The sequence below is a fragment of the Cherax quadricarinatus genome, chromosome 18 (genome assembly GCF_038502225.1).
Source record: "Cherax quadricarinatus isolate ZL_2023a chromosome 18, ASM3850222v1, whole genome shotgun sequence".
In the NCBI taxonomy this organism is placed as follows: Eukaryota; Metazoa; Arthropoda; class Malacostraca; order Decapoda; family Parastacidae; genus Cherax; species Cherax quadricarinatus.
In genome coordinates, this window is record NC_091309.1 from 36,616,922 (window position 1) to 36,632,546 (window position 15,625).

General features: G+C 39.3%; 1 long non-coding RNA gene across 1 annotated transcript; it reads right to left on the reverse strand.

Annotated features, from left to right (window-relative positions):
• Positions 1-204: 204 nt before the first annotated feature.
• Positions 205-6,268, reverse strand: LOC138852887 (uncharacterized). The gene is made up of 2 exons (XR_011392160.1): positions 6,106-6,268; positions 205-292 (listed from the first exon to the last, which is right to left on the reverse strand). It is a non-coding gene; the product is annotated as an uncharacterized lncRNA (long non-coding RNA).
• Positions 6,269-15,625: the final 9,357 nt, after the last annotated feature.

Consider the following 15,625-nt stretch of genomic DNA (forward strand, 5'->3'; position numbering starts at 1 on the left):
ACAACAGATTTTATTGTGGGTTTCAGTATCATGTAAATGTCATATTAATCTTAAATATCTGTAAAGTTTTGATGGATCACAGTAAATCTGATAGAACAAAAATTTGAGTATTTTTATGTTGATTTTTCCTTGCATTTCAAAATTGCTGTTTGGGGATTTGCTTGTGAACCAATATCTCGATCACCTTGTTTTACGGCATCATGCTAATGACACTTGCTTAGGCATTTTCAACTGCTGATTAGCTCTGCACACCTTTAGTATTAATGACTGCAGATACACCAGTGAGAGTTGTCTGAAAATTTTACAAGTTTGTAACCTACTTAGAATTTGTTTCTGCTAGCAAAATAAAAGAGGAAAACTGAGAAATTCAAAGAAACAAATGAGAATACAGTAATACATTTACTTTAATTATAATTTTCTGTTATTTAATTGATAAACTACAAATTGCTGAATAAATGCACCTAAAGATAAGATGCTTAACAATGATACCACTTCCAAAAGTAACCAAGTCTAACCAATGCACTTTACACTTGTTGAGTTACTTCTCATTACTTATTGCATTTCAGGTAATTAATATATTTTTTACTACTTTTCCATTTTATTTTCATTAATTTTTTACTTTAAACCACTTTTTTAATCCTTTTGGATAAGTACTGTACTTCTGAGTACTGTATTTGGAGACAAAGATGATAATAAACAGGGCAATTTTCTGAGTAATACTATTAGCATAAAAAGCATATGGATTATAAAACAGTAACAAAGCAAAATTTCACCCTCTGAAGTCAAGCCGTTTCCATTCCATGAAACATACTACATTTCAAGAGCACTACAGTTGAAAGTGCTTAACAAATAACAAAATTCTTAACTTTTAATAACTTCTTTCACATTACCTTTACTTGGATTGCCTTCTACTGGCAACAACCCCTCTGTTCACAGCCTGCTCAGACCTACCTAAAAACAATGGCCCAGTGCTAGTTTCAGTGCTGATGTGTATGTAAGAGTATTAATCACTATGTATTTCCTTGTATATATTCATAAACAAGTGTGTAATCACCAGTAGGGAATATAACACCTAAAGAAAATATATTTACTTGATTCTCTTTTATTATGCAACTGAATTCCATGACTAGATTTTTAGTGATTGTTTGAGAAAAAAATTAAAGAATACCCTTACAGAGCTTTAGCAATCTTTGTGTAAACAATTACGAATTTGCATATACAGCAATGCCTGCAACCTAACCTCAAACAATAGCTAAGATTATATGTCAAGTAGCAACATGCAACAAGGTAACTTTATTCCTGTTATTCAAAATAAGAGAATATAGATTCATATTTAGCGTGCCATTTCTGCTCACCGTCTAAGACAATCTCCATTCCTGACCTTGTACTCTTATTTGTAATGGTTGCTGCATGCTAATTGGTATGCACAAACCTTTTTAGGAGACTTGTTTTTTGTTAGCATAACTCTTACCATCAATCAAAAAAACAGGTCACTGGGACATATATGAAGAGATTTTAATGTTAGCAAGTACATGAGCAAGACTTTGGGCATACCATTCAGTCTAGATACAGATTTGAAAATGGAATAAGCTTGTGTTGCTGTCTATACTGTAAGATTTGTGTACAAATATTAGAATGTTAGTAATAAATTTGTACAAGTGTATTCTTTTTCATTACTATCCTCTTCACTTAGCTATGAAATATTCATCAATAAATACACTTTTTCTAAATGTTACACCTGGTAGTAGATTATAATCAAGGGTAGGTGCTCAATCTTTTGGGGTCATACAGTTCTTGGGTAACAGGAGATAGAGTTGAAGCCCCCTCACCAGCATCAAGGCACCCTTGAGAGAACCCAAAAGTGAAATACACCTGAATGTCTCCTGTCTGGAATTCCATACTTCAGCATCAAGGAAGGTGAGGTAAATACAACTGTGCCACGTTTTGGGAACATGGCACAAATGGGAACATAGTGCTGTTAAAGTTTGCCACATTGTTTTGCTGCCACTGCTCAGCTCACTACATGAATTATTATTATAATTAAAACTAAGCACTAAACCATCAGGGTCATACAGCACTGATCACTACATGAATACAATAATAAATCACAGAATGGGTGGGGCTCAAACCCATAGCAAATGAGCCCTAAAACAAACAGGCCATTGTGCTATCCACTGGTTCATGCTGCCTTAACAAGATTCATCCAACTAGGAATATTTATTAAAAAAAAAAAAAAAAAAAAAAAGTTTATTTCTTTGCAAACCTGGAGTTTACCTGGAGAAAGTTCCGGGGGTCAACGCCCCCGCGGCCCGGTCTGTGACCAGGCCTCCTGGTGGATCACAGCCTGATCAACCAGGCTGTTACTGCTGGCTGCACGCAAACCAACGTACGAGCCACAGCCCAGCTGGTCTGGTACCGACTTTAGGTGCTTGTCCAGTGCCAGCTTGAAGACTGCCAGGGTCTGTTGGTAATCCCCCTTATGTATGCTGGGAGGCAGTTGAACAGTCTTGGGCCCCTGACACTTATTGTATGGTCTCTTAACGTGCTAGTGACACCCCTGCTTTTCATTGGGGGGATGTTGCATCGTCTGCCAAGTCTTTTGTTTTCGTAGTGAGTGATTTTTGTGTGCAAGTTCGGTACTAGTCCCTCTAGGATTTTCCAGGTGTATATAATCATGTATCTCTCCCACCTGCATTCCAGGGAATACAGGTTCAGGAACCTCAAGCACTCCCAGTAATTGAGGTGTTTTATCTCCGTTATGCACGCCGTGAAGGTTCTCTGTACATTTTCTAGGTCAGCAATTTCACCTGCCTTGAAAGGTGCTGTTAGTGTGCAGAAATATTCCAGCCTAGATAGAACAAGTGACCTGAAGAGTGTCATCATGGGCTTGGCATCCCTAGTTTTGAAGGTTCTCATTATCCATCCTGTCATTTTTCTAGCAGATGCGATTAATACAATGTTATGGTCCTTGAAGGTGAGATCCTCCGACATGATCACTCCCAGGTCTTTGACGTTGGTGTTTCGCTCTATTTTGTGGCCAGAATTTGTTTTGTACTCTGATGAAGATTTAATTTCCTCGTGTTTACCATATCTGAGTAATTGAAATTTCTCATTGTTGAACTTCATATTGTTTTCTGCAGCCCACTGAAAGATTTGGTTGATGTCTGCCTGGAGCCTTGCAGTGTCTGCAATGGAAGACACTGTCATGCAGATTTGGGTGTCATCTGCAAAGGAAGACACAGTGCTGTGGCTGACATCCTTGTCTATGTCAGATATGAGGATGAGGAACAAGATGGGAGCGAGTACTGTGCCTTGTGGAACAGAGCTTTTCACCGTAGCTGCCTCGGACTACTCTGTTGACTACTACTCTCTGTGTTCTGTTAGTGAGGAAATTATAGATCCATCGACCAACTTTTCCTGTTATTTCTTTAGCACGCATTTTGTGTGCTATTACGCCATGGTCACACTTGTCGAAGGCTTTTGCAAAGTCTGTATATATTACATCTGCATTCTTTTTGTCTTCTAGTGCATCTAGGACCTTGTTGTAGTGATCCAATAGTTGAGACAGACAGGAGCGACCTGTTCTAAACCCATGTTGCCCTGGGTTGTGTAATTGATGGGTTTCTAGATGGGTGGTGATCTTGCTTCTTAGGACCCTTTCAAAGTTTTTATGATATGGGATGTTAGTGCTATCGGTCTGTAGTTCTTTGCTATTGCTTTACTGCCCCCTTTGTGGAGTGGGGCTATGTCTGTTGTTTTTAGTAACTGTTCTTGATGAACACGGAGTTCCATGAGTCTGGCCCTGGGGCAGAGTGCATGGGCATGTCATTTATCGCCTGTTCGAAGTCATTTGGCGTCAGGATAACATCAGATAGGCTTGTGTTAACCAAATTCTGTGGCTCTCTCATAAAAAATTCATTTTGATCTTCGACTCTCAGTCTGGTTAGCAGCTTGCTAAAAACTGAGGCATATTGGGACTTGAGTTACAATGTGTGTTTACATTTAATAATTTGATTGGTACAAATAAAGCCATTATCATGCCAGGGCAATTCAGGCACACTTAAACTAATACCTAAGGACTACAGGTAAAGAGTGGTAAATTTCAAATACTCAATATTTTACTCTATTATTAATATAAGGTAGTACAATTTATGATACAAACACATTTTTAGGCATGAAATAATAGTTTAATAGATAAGGGCTAATAAAATATTTCGGAGAGTTGCTTCAAAACTGGTTAGAGATTAGCATAGTGTGGGTATGGTTATTACTGAGAGATGAAATGATTTTTAAGTATACAGTGAACCCCCGACTTGTGAAGGCCTCAAATTACGATAAAATCAACTTACGAAGCGCTTTAACGTAAAAAATGTCCCCCAACGTACGAACAAAAACTCGACTTACATCATTCGTCCCGAACGCGTCCAAGCGTCTCTCTAGCCTGAGTGCTCCTTAGCTGCCCTGCCTTCAGTTAGTGTGCCAATGTGAGTGAAAATCAAACATGACACTCTAACCAAAGAGACCACACAATCCTACAAGAATGACACACCCAGCAGAGCTAGGTGTTTTACCGTCATCCGAGGGCATACAGTGGTGTGGGTGCCTTTGAGCAAATTTCATTATATTCTCCATTTGATGTACTAGCCTCATGAGCAGCATATATATATATTATAAGTTTATATTATAAGTCCTACTCTAAGATTGTTTTCATATCTTAGTGACTATATTGTGTGTGCAATTAGTGTATATTTCAATTATATTATTGTTCAAGGCCCTTAACTATCTTTTGATAACTAGTACCAACTACCTCATATATTTTTTTTTCTACTTTTTTTATTTTTTTGCAACCTTAACTTGTGTACTTTATCTTGTCAATTTAAATCTAGTTATACTCTAATTCTTGTAAACAACTTATATAACACCTTAGTGAATTACAACTGAGAGTCTTGTGCTTTTTTTATATCATTAGATTAAACTCAGTTGTACTATAGCTCATTCTAGCTCAATACATAGTCAATACCAAATTCATTATATTAGACCATAGTGCAATTACTAGTGAGAGTCTGGTGCTATTTTTAATTTGTATTTTTATATTATTAGACTAAACCTAGTTGTACAATAGCTCATTCTAGCTCAATACATAGTCAATACCAAATTCATTATATTAGACCATAGTGCAATTACTAGTGAGAGTCTGGTGCTATTTTTAATTTGTATTTTTATATTATTAGACTAAACCTAGTTGTACTATAGCTCATTCTAGCTCAATACATAGACTATACCAAAGTTATTATATTAGACCTTAGTGCAATTACAAGTGAGAGTCTTGTGCTATTTTCAATTTGTATTATTATATTATTAGTTATACCTAGTTGTACTTTAGCTCATTCCAGCACAACACATAGACAACACCAACTCCATTATGTGTATTAGTGACTATACTCTATATGACCAAAATGCTATAGCTATATACTTGTCCAAACTTCCCACCACTACACATATCAGTACGAGAGCTCAACACACAACTCAGGATATAAACAACCACTATTTAAACCTAAAAGATGATTGATCACGTTGACCCTGATCTAAACCTCCATAATCTAACACACAATCAAAACTTATTGGAAAGTAACTGCCTTTATTACACAGCATCACAAGCCAGCACTATCCTGAACACTGCTCAAAGTCTATCAGTTCTTAACTACAACATCAGGTCCTTAAGCAAACACTATGATGACCTCCTGGCACTCCTTGAGTCACTAAAGACACCCTTCTCCTGCACTATTCTTACTGAGACCTGAGACCTGGCTTAAGCAGGACACAATTGATATCTACCCACTACCAGGATACACAGCAATCCACAACTGCAGACCAAACCAAGTTGGGGGTGGTACTGCAATCTATTACTGTAACCAATTATCTTGTATTAGCACTAATTGCTTTAGTGATGAATATGAAGAATACATTTTTGCTAATTTTAATGTAAAAAACCTTAAGACGCCTATAACAATCGGTGCCATTTACCAGATACCCCACACAAACATCCCAAATTTCAGTGAGAAATTAAAGGCACTAATAACAAACAGACAAATAAATAAGCACCACCTTCTCTTAGCTGGAGACTTCAACATCAACCTTGGCATACTAGATGATCAGCCTGTGACTGATTTCATCAACAATATGAACAACACACTTCTCATACCAACAATAACTGAACCAACCAGGCTCACTGAGACAAGTGCAAGCATAATAGACCACATATGGACCAATATACTAACCCCCCCCCCCCTTAAATCAGGGATAATCACAGATAGCACTACAGACCACTAACCTACCTTCCTCTTGACAAACATTAGTAAACCACCACTTGAATACAACAAAGTTTCATTTAGACTCCATGATGAGGCCTCAATAAGGAAGTTCACAGCTGACCTAGAGACTGTTGACTGGCCTACAGAATTCTCCAAGGCCAATGGTATTGATGACTGGACAGACATTTTTCTTAACAAATTACTTAGACTATACAACAAACATTGTCCTATAAAAATGAAACAGATCACAAACAAACGGCTTGGTTGCCCATGGGTAACCAGCACCATTCTGAAATCCATTGATAAGAAACACCAATATGAAAAGCAATATAGACAGGGCTTAATACACAAAGATATACTTAAACACTATTCATCACTCCTCACCAAAGTAATAAAGAAAGCCAAACAACTATACTACTCCAGTAGATTCATTGATACAACAGGAGATATAAAAAGACCTGGAAAACACTCTCTCAGATTCTAGGGACCCACAAACTCAAAAAAAACAAGAATATTGTCCTAACTAAACTTAATGAAGCACCACTGCATCCCATTGACACAGCTAACAAGATAAATGACTTCTTCTCAACCATAGGATCTAATCTTGCCAATAAAATCCCACGTACCAATGCCCATGCCGGGGACTACCTAGATGGGAATTTCCCAAATTCCTTTTATCTTGCACCAACTGAGCCCACGGAAGTCACCGAGATTATAAAGTCACTTAAAAATAACTCAGGGAATCTGTCCCATGTCCCACCATTATTGTACAAGAGAGTGGCCCATGTCCTCTCGCATGCTATCTCATTACTTTTTAACAAGTCACTAGAAGCTAGCACCTTCCCGAAAGTCACTAGAAGCTAGCACCTTCCCGAAACTACTCAAGACGGCAAGGGTTACACCAATACATAAAGGTGGTGACCCATTATGTACCTTTGTAATCTTTTGACTACCGCCCACAGGATGGGTATGGGGTGCATAAAGATATTAAACTAAAGTGTGTGTGTGTGTGTGTGTGTGTGTGTGTGTGTGTGTGTGTGTGTGTGTGTGTGTGTGTGTGTGTGTGTGTGTGTGTGTGTGTGTGTGTGTGTGTGTATGTGTGTGTGTGGTGTGTGTGACTCAACAATCAATATTTGCACCAATAACTCATTACAGTTGTGACCGGGTGTGGAAGTGTGAATTGCTCATTACTCTATAATTTGTTCATGATTGTAGCCAAAGTATAAACGTAAGTAACCATTCTACAGAATTCATTACCTTTGTAACTTGTGAGCTCATTACCTTTGTGCCTAGTTCAGCTATCAAAACTTTGGGGGCCCAGTCCCTGGACCCATTACGTACCTCTGTAATCTGTAAATACCTTTGTAACTTGTCATGATTGTGACCAGACTTACCTGGAGTTCATTACCTTTGTAAATTGTGAGTTCATTACCTTTGTAAATTGTGAGTTCATTACCTTTGTAAATTGTGAGTTCATTGCCTCTGTAACTTGCTCAGCTATCAAAACTTTGGAGTCCAGTCCCTGGACCAATTATGTACCTCTGTAATCTTTTGACTACCGCCCACAGGATGGGTATGGGGTGCATAATAAACATATTAAACTAACTAACTAACTACAGATTTAAACAACTATAGACCAATATCAAACTTACCATTGCTATCCAAAATCTTTGAGAAACTCGTGCACAGGAGACTATATTCATTTATAACGTCACAAAACATACTCAACTCATGCCAATTTGGATTCAGGAAAAATAAAAGCACTAACGATGCAATCATAAAAATGCCAGATCTGCTTTACACAGCATTGGAAAATAAGGAATATCCACTAGGAATTTTTATTGACCTAAGAAAAGCTTTTGACACAGTAGACCACGGCATCCTACTTCACAAACTACACCATTATGGTATAAGAGGCCATGCGCTTGCATATTTCAAATCTTACCTTACTAATAGGTATCAGTATGTCACCATTAAAGCCACAGCATCAGCAACACAGCCACTTGATACTGGAGTTCCGCAGGGAAGTGTCCTTGGTCCCCTGCTCTTCCTCATATACATCAATGATCTTCCAAACTTATCTCAACACCTGAACCCCATTCTCTTTGCTGACGACACGACTTACGTCATCTCTCACCCTAATCTTGCCACCCTCAACACCATTGTTAACGAGGAGCTGATCAAAATATCGACTTGGATGACAGCCAATAAACTTACGCTTAACACTGACAAAACCTACTACATTATGTTTGGTAGCAGAGCAGGTGTTGCGCAAATTAACATTAAGATCGACAACACTCTAATTGCCAGACATAATGAGGGCAAATTCCTAGGCCTATACCTCGACAACAACCTGAATTTCAGCACCCATATCCAACACATAACCAAAAAAGTATCCAAAAGGTTGGGATCCTCTCCAAGATACGATACTACGTGCCGTAAACTGCCCTTCTCACACTATACTATTCACTTATATATCCATACTATGGAAAATTTTCTAGGGTGCTTACCTGTATGTACCTCAACATTATATACATACCAGTAATCTCATTGGGAGACAATCATATTGTTTACCGCAGTCACCCCGTGTAGACATGTGAGAAAACTTAACCACCCCTGGTCGCACCAAGTGGTCCCCTCGACCTCACAATCTTATCCATATCTATCCGAGACCAGTATGGATTGGGTAGCACCCACAAGTACGGTGCTACTAATTAATTGTGGACTGTATAGATTATATTAGTTTAACTGAATGAAGGGGGGGGGGGGGGGTAGGACACACATGGATACATCCGTCAAGGAAAACATTTGTACATAATCCCACTACTTACCAGATGTTCTCTGGTGGTCACTTGATGTAGCTGGATCACTCGTAACCTATCTAATTATAACATACCACTACTGGCCAGTCTAAGGTTGCTATAACTAGAAGGGTTACTTAACTGTGGGTGATTGATATTCCTCATTTCTTGATTCACCATCTCATTTTCGATGTCCTGCTACACCGACACGATTCTCATTCCAGCAGGACGAGGTATCCGCTGGTTTGTCCTGCTTTAGACGTCGTGACTCAAGGAGTTTCCCTTTCCTCGTCTCGTTAACAACGAGGTCTAGCGTGTTCACTCGGAGCAAACGACTTATTTCACTTCACATATTCTCTTAACTTAGCGTTATTATCATTAATTACATTACAATTCACAAGCCGATTTAACGTCTCATAACTATTATACAAACTAGAGGTCACTCCATTAAGATCTGAGACCGATGAGTGATGATTAATCCAAGGGTAATTTTCCCCAGGACACAGTCCATTGTGGCGCGTCAGTCACCCGCTCCTTCTCTTATCACACTTTTACCACTCTATTACTGTGGTCCCGTAAATCCCGTTCCCTCACTCTCCACCAGGAACAATTACGACACTTCTTATTATGAAATGAGGCCTATATTAATCCTTAGGCCACCGTGAACGTCAATTTCGTGGTTCCATGTTTTCTCAGCTTCCTCACCACCATTCAAAACAATACGCGCCCTCCCCCCCGCACATCCGCGCATGCGCAAAGGGAACTCTTGGTTCTACTCTTATTTTCAAATACATTTTTGACCCATATAGACACATCAAACACCCATCAGGCACTATAGCCTCGGAAAATCAAAAAATTTTCCACACTGCGGCCGGGCGGAGGTCGTTGCTAGACGACTTACATAATGTGGAGTACAATTTTCCCATCTTCACTGGCCACCCATATTTATTGAACCCTCAAAATGGACTAATTAGTGTTCCATTCTCTCAGGGGCATAAGCCTATGCTCCCTGGATTAATTTATTGGGCATACTGGAATTTTGAGACTTTAACAATAACAAGTCTCTCAGTATCCCAAGTCAGCCCCAGCACATTACTGCATATAGGCACCAACTCCATGGCCATCCATATTTATTGAACCCTCAAAATGGACTAATTAGTGTTCCATTCTCTCAGGGGCATAAGCCTATGCTCCCTGGATTAATTTATTGGGCATACTGGAATTTTGAGACTTTAACAATAACAAGTCTCTCAGTATCCCAAGTCAGCCCCAGCACATTACTGCATATAGGCACCAACTCCATGGCCATCCATATTTATTGAACCCTCAAAATGGACTAATTAGTGTTCCATTCTCTCAGGGGCATAAGCCTATGCTCCCTGGATTAATTTATTGGGCATACTGGAATTTTGAGACTTTAACAATAACAAGTCTCTCAGTATCCCAAGTCAGCCCCAGCACATTACTGCATATAGGCACCAACTCCATGGCCATCTGTATTTATTGATCCCTCAAAATGGACTAATTAGTGTTCCATTCTCTCAGGGGCATAAGCCTATGCTCCCTGGATTAATTTATTGGGCATACTGGAATTTTGAGACTTTAACAATAACAAGTCTCTCAGTATCCCAAGTCAGTCCCAGCACATTTCTTCATTATTTCATTAACCCCTTCACATATCCTCATTAGTTCCTCTTCAGTTGACGTCACACCCGGAAATTGTCCACATAAGATTATTTACCCAATTACTTCGCTCAGTGGACCGCCTGTGCATTTAAGGTGTGCATTTATCGTCGCCTGAAGTAAGAACAATTTATTATTTAACTGCTTATTAATTATATCATTATAAGCAGTCAACAATTTTGGTGTCTTGCTCAGTTCGCAGAGCTGGGTCCTTTAACTGTCCATACGCCATCCTATAATTAGTAGGTAATTCTGGACGGTCAAGCTTCCACGGAAGTCGCACCCAGTAATGTCCAGATTCACATTTAACATCCTTCAGGTATTGTTCCTGAGTAAAGGAATCATTTGGACTTTCCTCATTTACATTAATCCCTATGCTGTCCAGCTCCCACAAATTAGACTGGTTCAACATCATTCTCGATAGAAGAATACTTGTACTGGGTTGACCTTTCATGAGTAAGACACCGTGACCGTATTCACTACTTCCTCTAGTCATTATTACTAGGCGGTAGTCTGCCATATATTACATGGCCCGTACCAGTGTTGAGGAGAGTGACGCCGTATGGTTTTGGATTTATGCCCTTTATCCTGAATTTTTACATCCAACACCGTCAAGGCTACCTCAGCTAGGCCATCATTATTGCCATTAGCTGCAACCTTTACATCAGTCACTGTAGTGTCAGGGTTATTAACATTATCATTATTGTCACCATTATTATAAGAATCACATACAACCCTGCACATAACTGTATGGTGCTTTCCCTTGTTGCATTGATAGCAACTGTTCAATTTGGTATGACAATCCTTTACATTATGATTGTCTAGACATCTGATAAATCTGTCAAGTTCTTTCATTCTTTCCACTTTAATGTCCCATGAATTACAGGCATTACAATTTTTAGTGAAATGAGTACCCTGGCAGAAGAGGCAGTCTCTCTTTTCCTTGCCTGACCTCTTATTAACCGGGTTACACTTACCGAGGTACTTATTCCTCTTACCTTGATGTGAGGAACCACTATTACTGATTCCTGACTTGATATGTGCCTATTTAACTCTTAACTATGATTATTACCACTGGGATTAATTTTCCCTTTTGAGACTTGACAGATACTTCAGCGTCATTATGTGTTATATCCTTAGAACTGTTTGGCTGGCTGGTCTGCAATTGAACAATTAATTCCTGCCGACCTAGTCTGATTTCCTCCAGACCGTACTATGGAGGTTTTGGCAAACCCACCCTTTGCATTAATAGGTTGATCAACTGCCTGGCTTACACCCTTTAATTTATTCAAAGCCTTACTTTTACAAGACAGTTTTTCTTCCAATTCGTAATGTTGATTAATTAAAACATTCATTTCCATTCCATCTGCACAATTCTCTAGCAGATCTCTTTCACAGTCTTTAAACCACAATTTGTACCAATCAAATCTACTCTCTAAAGCATCTAAATATAACTTTAATTCATTAGGGTTCACGGTTCTTTGATTCACTAAATCAAATGCCTTCGTCACATGGCTTTTAATAGCCTGTAATGATGCTTTCATTACTCTAAAATTCACGGACTTGTCAGCCACATTAACTCCATTAGATCCAGTCATGGTTAGAGAATTATTAATCACTGATTATACAACTTAAGTAGGCGCCTTATAAGAGTAATTCTTGCACTTTACTCTTGTATATATCCTAGCCACACATGTGCTAGCAATTAATTGGGCTAATTGTCATCCATCACACGATCGATTAAACTTGTGCACCCTACACCCACTTCCTTCAATCAGTCACTTAATTATTAAGTAATTAATTCAATTAATTTTTTCACTGATTGCATCCGTTCTCGAAGGACCAACGGGCAGATATGGAAAATTTTCTAGGGTGCTTACCTGTATGTACCTCAACATTATATACATACCAGTAATCTCATTGGGAGACAATCATATTGTTTACCGCAGTCACCCCGTGTAGACATGTGAGAAAACTTAACCACCCCTGGTCGCACCAAGTGGTCCCCTCGACCTCACAATCTTATCCATATCTATCCGAGACCAGTATGGATTGGGTAGCACCCACAAGTACGGTGCTACTAATTAATTGTGGACTGTATAGATTATATTAGTTTAACTGAATGAAGGGGGGGGGGTAGGACACACATGGATACATCCGTCAAGGAAAACATTTGTACATAATCCCACTACTTACCAGATGTTCTCTGGTGGTCACTTGATGTAGCTGGATCACTCGTAACCTATCTAATTATAACATACCACTACTGGCCAGTCTAAGGTTGCTATAACTAGAAGGGTTACTTAACTGTGGGTGATTGATATTCCTCATTTCTTGATTCACCATCTCATTTTCGATGTCCTGCTACACCGACACGATTCTCATTCCAGCAGGACGAGGTATCCGCTGGTTTGTCCTGCTTTAGACGTCGTGACTCAAGGAGTTTCCCTTTCCTCGTCTCGTTAACAACGAGGTCTAGCGTGTTCACTCGGAGCAAACGACTTATTTCACTTCACATATTCTCTTAACTTAGCGTTATTATCATTAATTACATTACAATTCACAAGCCGATTTAACGTCTCATAACTATTATACAAACTAGAGGTCACTCCATTAAGATCTGAGACCGATGAGTGATGATTAATCCAAGGGTAATTTTCCCCAGGACACAGTCCATTGTGGCGCGTCAGTCACCCGCTCCTTCTCTTATCACACTTTTACCACTCTATTACTGTGGTCCCGTAAATCCCGTTCCCTCACTCTCCACCAGGAACAATTACGACACTTCTTATTATGAAATGAGGCCTATATTAATCCTTAGGCCACCGTGAACGTCAATTTCGTGGTTCCATGTTTTCTCAGCTTCCTCACCACCATTCAAAACAATACGCGCCCTCCCCCCCGCACATCCGCGCATGCGCAAAGGGAACTCTTGGTTCTACTCTTATTTTCAAATACATTTTTGACCCATATAGACACATCAAACACCCATCAGGCACTATAGCCTCGGAAAATCAAAAAATTTTCCACACATACCTCACCTATGCTATCTGTGCTTGGGGATCAACTGCAGCAACACACCTAAAGCCAATAATAACCCAACAAAAAGCCGCAGTAAGAATAATCACTAAATCCCATCCCTGGCAACACCCCCCCCCCCACTCTTCATAGATCTAAACTTACTCCCTGTTCAGTACATCCACACTTACTACTGTGCAATCTACATCTACAGGACCTTAAATTCCAATATTAACCTTGACCTGAAATGCTTTCTTGATAGTTGTGACAGAACCCACAGGCACAACACCAGACACAAACATCTCTATGACATTCCCCGTGTCCGACTAAACCTTTACAAAAATTCAATGTATGTCAAAAGCCCTAAAATCTGAAACACCCTACCTGAAAACTCTAGAACTGCAGACACATTCATCACCTTCAAAACTACCATCAGAAAACATCTTATCTCCCTGATGCACCCTGTCAACTAATTACATGAATACCACCTGGTGGTTCACACTTACACTCACTCACCCATTTGACCATAAACAGAAATATCAATCTCAATCTTAAAATAATGAATCTTAACTAGTCATAAGTTGGCCTGTGATACTCCAATACTGAAACTATGTATAGTGCCAAAACAAAAGCACTCACATTGCTAAACTCACAAACTAGTATTTAGTCACTTAGCCATAATACCAACTTACCTCATAATTTTGTAATATTTTAAACTTAAGATTTAATCTAAGTCTGCCCGAAATGCCTAGCCATGCTAGGTGTTCTAGTGGTACACTCTGTAATTATTATTTCACTACATGTAAACGGTTTACATGTAGTAAAATTTGGTTATTGTGTGGTTTACAGTAAACCACACAATAACCAAATTCTGTAAACTCAGCATTGTAATCCTTATAGAGAATAAACTTTGAATTTGAATTTGAATTTGAATTGTAACCACAAACGAGTGGTATTTAATCAATAACAATACTGTGACTAGCCGAGGACTCAAACCCATGTTGTTCTGGCCCGCCTCATGGTGAGCAAAAGTCACGACGCTCTAACACACAGGACCACCAAATCCTACAAGAATCAAGCACCCAGCAGAGCTAGGTATTTTACCTTCATCTGAGGAAATATGGTAGTGTGAGTGTCTCTGAGCTAATTTCATTCTACTCCCTGTTTGGTGTACTAGCCTCCACGAGCAGTACATATATTATTGTAACCACTGACATGGGTTCGAGTCCTCGGCTAGATGCAGTGTTGTTACTGATTAAATACCACTTGTCTGTGGTTACAATAATATATATACTGCTCATGGAGGCTAGTAAACCAAGCGGGGAGTAGAATGAAATTAGCTCAGAGGCACCCACATCACTGTATGTCCTCGGATCAAGGTACAACACCTAGCTCTGCTGGGGGCTTGATTCTTGTAGGATTTGGTGGTCCTGTGATTTTTCGCTCTCCATGAGTTGGGCCAAAATGACATGGGTTCGAGTCCTCAGCTAGTTACAGTGTTATTGATTAAATACCACTCATCCATGGTTACAATAAATTGTATATACATAACATATATGTGGGAAATAAATTCCCATAATTATACTGTATATATTTTTATAATGTAAATATACATGATTAATGCATTACTGTTGTTCTAAATTGTATTTTGAATAAAACCAACCGGGTTCGCCCTGCGCCTGCGCGGATGTGCAGGGGGAGAGGTCGAGGCAGGGCAGTGAGAGGCGGGAGTGTTTTGAATGGAGTGAGGAGGCTGTGAAAACATGGGACCATGAAATTGGCGTTCACGGCGGCCTAAGGATTAATATAGGC